At 37.8% G+C, this 4224-nt stretch overlaps 1 long non-coding RNA gene across 1 annotated transcript; it reads left to right on the forward strand.

Annotated features, from left to right (window-relative positions):
- Positions 1 to 260: 260 nt before the first annotated feature.
- Positions 261 to 1751, forward strand: LOC140578373 (uncharacterized). The gene is made up of 4 exons (XR_011982517.1): positions 261 to 302; positions 920 to 1019; positions 1471 to 1568; positions 1688 to 1751. It is a non-coding gene; the product is annotated as an uncharacterized lncRNA (long non-coding RNA).
- Positions 1752 to 4224: the final 2473 nt, after the last annotated feature.

The raw sequence follows: 4224 nt of genomic DNA on the forward strand, positions 1-4224 counted from the left end.
GTGTTTTTTAAGTGCAAGTAAGGAACTGCATAGTGGGTTCTTCATCTTCCATAACGGTCAAATTGTTAGGCTTATTTCCGTATTTTTGTCAGACTTCTTAGCACTTAGCATTTCTGGCATTTACAATTAACAAATACGGTTACGGTTAGCCTAATGAACAATTGCATTAGTTGTACTTAGCAAATTTATAGACCTAAGTCACGTGACTAGGTGGTTCAGTATAAAAGTCTCGGTACTTTTTTACGTGCTCACAACTACATCGGAAAGCTGGCTGCCAATATCAGTATTATAAGCATTATTTGGTAAGTAATGCAAAACCTCTCTTTAGTAGCATTTAATTTTCTACAGCAATATTTAAGCCATTTCACTGTTTTTCTCATAGTGAAACATAGTCTATAATGTTTAAATGCGAATGACACGCTGCACCAGTCTAATACGGTGACAGAAATGTTTTATAATCTTCATTAGCCTATCAAAGTGTAGGGGCATATGCATGTGATTACATTTGACTTAAAATCAAGTCTATTGATGTTTTTACAATGCTTGGAAACTTCTTTAAGGTTTAAATGATGACATTTAATAAAGCTATGAAGCTTCACGCTAGATGACATAATTATGGAAATGCTATAGCATAATTTCAGCAATGCTATGAAGCTTTAAGCTAGATGACATAATTACGGAAATGCTATAATGCAATTGCAGAAATTCTATGAAGCTTCACGCTAGATGACGCAATTCTGGAAATGTTTTAATGCAATTACGGCAATGCTATGAAGCTTCACGCTACATAGCACAATTACGGAAAGGGTAGGTTGTCAAACACAGTCATTGTAAGAGACTTTATGGTGGCTTGACTACTTTTGTATTGTCATATATTGCAATTGATGAGATAGGCTTTTCTAACTTTAATCTATTACAGGATAATCATAGTCATCATGTCAAAAATGTCCCGTAAAACTGACAAACCCGGAGATGAAGATACTGCATCAGCTCCGAAATGCAAAAATGAAGAGACTGAAGTAAGTAACAACAATTTATTGTCATCGATATATACATAGGTCAAACTAAAAACATACATGATTGATGGTTGACGAGAACTTTAAAGTACCTTAATAATATCTGCGAGATTATGAAAAGGCAAGCTGGTGAGGCATTGCATCAATAAATACATAAACATAAATATTTATATATATTTAGTAACAGCATATAAATTGATTATATATATATATATATATATATATATATATATATATATATATATATATATATATATATATATATATATAAACAAATAAACAACATATGTTTGTCCTGATTCATTGAAGGCAGTATCTGAAAGTTTTAAATCTATCCTGGCTGAAATTGAAGACTTGAATCGTGCAAATCGATGAGGACACTAAGAACAATTTCATTTAATTACATTTGTTGTTGAAAATTAAAAACATTAAACTGATTAAATATTTCTTTCAGATCTGCCAATTTGTGAAAGACGATCCTCCCCTACAGGCGATGAAACAGTTAAAGACCAGTCTGTTCGATGTCAGCGATGCTGTGAAGAATTTCCTAAAGTAAGCTGCATCAAAACCTTGAAAAAGCTAATGTGCTACTGCCACTACTATTATTATTTTACTGTTATGGTTGCTGTCACTGGTGATTGATATTTGTCTGCTTACTGTCTAAATTTCAGGCCTGAGCATGCAACTGTGCCAACTGCTCGACTCCCTGCAAGTCAAAATTAAATCAAGATGAAAAGAAAATTTTATCATTGTCTTAATTTTTCATTTTTAATATTGGTCACTAGACAAGTGTTATTGTCTTGCCAATTAGCAATGTTAAAGTTTATCAACCGCACCTTAATGATTATGAACTGCATCTTTCATGATCATTTTGTTTTTGTTGCAATAAAAGTTACTTCAGTCTCATCACAGTCTGACTTCTTCATTTTACATAGTGGTCACTAGACAAGTGATATTGTCTTACCAGTTAGTAATCTTAAAGTTTAAGATTACTAGTCATCTTATCGGTTCAGAATTACATGTTACCGATTCAGAACTACATGTTAACGATTCAGAAAAGCATCATCAATGATCTGACATATTAACAATTGGAAATTACATTGGTGATTATCAGAACCACAGCATTACAATCCAGAAAAGCTTCATCAATGATCAGTCATCGTAATGGTTCAGAATTGCATAGGTATTATGAATGTCAGCCTGCACCTTAAAGGATCTGAACCTTATCTTAACTATTCAGAACAGCATCATCAATGATCTGACATATTAACAGTTGTAAATTACACTATGTTACCAAAAAACACTTTACAGCATCCCCACCGAAAGCCCACAGTAAAGCAGCCATAGGTACACATGTAGCAGGGTGTGCTGGATATCTTGATAGATTGAGGACTCCAGGCAGCACACCTTGGGAACAGTATGGGAAATAAAATGTATAAGCACAGTAGTGGTTCATGTCGACTAGAGAAATAGCAAAGTCAGACATTAAGCTTCTAAATAGTTAATAATTGTTATGTTCGATAAAAATTTATATCGATACTCCGCAGTGGCAGTAATAATCACCTATCAACATAACAATAACTGTTAATGATTACAAAATTGCTAGTAGTACATATGTAATTGTTAATAATATATTGGAAAGGGGCAGGGAAAGCCACAATTGCACATAATTCGGAAATGATTTATCAAAAAACTAAACGTTGCCACCTGGTGGGAAACTGGTGTAATTTCAAAGTTGACCAAAATAGGAAAAAGCCATGGTTGTTAAGATCATAACAATTATGGCTAATAAATGCAATCATGAACAAATGGGATTGTACATTGACAACAAATAATAATTTGGAACGTTTAAATAAAAGCCAGATAAACATCATCGTTCATAATGGCGTCGTAAAACAATGTTAACGAAGTTAGCAATGCTGGCTTTGTTACATAACAATTACGGTAGGCTGCAAACCGTAACCATAACCATAACCTGAAAGAGGAATAAATAGGCTGATAATTACCTGTCTGCGTCGCCGCTCCTCCATCTGCTCCTCCGGTCCACTTGCCTGATGTCTTGCACTCTCCTACATCCATCTTCTCCATCACCCGTGGAAAAAAAAATGAAAGCACCACAGTTAATATTTTAAGCCCCAGTTGCGGAATGGACAGTGTGTGCGCAAGCGGGTGGATGCACCGATGGACCCAAATTGGCCAGTGCATTCATGTGGCCCTGGGACGCTGGGGTCACAGGCCCTGGGGTTTCTAACCACAATTCATAACCTTAACCTAAACCCTAACCATAACCCGAAACGGAAATACTGAGCCCTTGGTGGGGAAATAACCTGAAACAAGAATAAAAAGGCTGATAATTACCTGTCTACGTCGCCGCTCCTCCATCTGCTCCTCCGGTCCACTTACCTGATGTCTTGCACTCTCCTACATCCATCTTCTCCATCACCCATGGAAAAACAAAAATGAAAGCACCACAGTTAATATTTTAAGCCCCAGTTGGGGAATGGACGGTGTGTGCGCAAGCGGGTGGATGCACCGATGGACCCGAATTGGCCAGTGCATTCATGTGGCCCTGAGACGCTGGGGTCACAGGCCCGGGGGTTTCTAACCACAATTCATAACCCTAACCTAAACCCTAACCTAAACCTTAACCATAACCCGAAACGGAAATACTGAGCCCTTGGTGGGGAAATAACCTGAAACAAGAATAAAAAGGCTGATAATTACCTGTCTACGTCGCCGCTCCTCCATCTGCTCCTCCGGTCCACTTACCTGATGTCTTGCACTCTCCTACATCCATCTTCTCCATCACCCATGGAAAAACAAAAAAATATTAACTGTGGTGCTTTAATTTAACTCCAGTTGGGGAATGGACGGTGTGTGCGCAAGCGGGTGGATGCACCGATGGACCCGAATTGGCCAGTGCATTCATGTGGCCCTGGGACGCTGGGGTCACAGGCCCTGGGGTTTCTAACCACAATTCATAACCCTAACCTAAACCCTAACCTAAACCTTAACCATAACCCGAAACGGAAATACTGAGCCCTTGGTGGGGAAATAACCTGAAACAAGAATAAAAAGGCTGATAATTACCTGTCTACGTCGCCGCTCCTCCATCTGCTCCTCCGGTCCACTTACCTGATGTCTTTCACTCTCCTACATCCATCTTCTCCATCACCCATGGAAAAACAAAAATTAAAGCACCACAGTT

The sequence above is a fragment of the Paramormyrops kingsleyae genome, chromosome 14, assembly GCF_048594095.1.
Source record: "Paramormyrops kingsleyae isolate MSU_618 chromosome 14, PKINGS_0.4, whole genome shotgun sequence".
In the NCBI taxonomy this organism is placed as follows: Eukaryota; Metazoa; Chordata; class Actinopteri; order Osteoglossiformes; family Mormyridae; genus Paramormyrops; species Paramormyrops kingsleyae.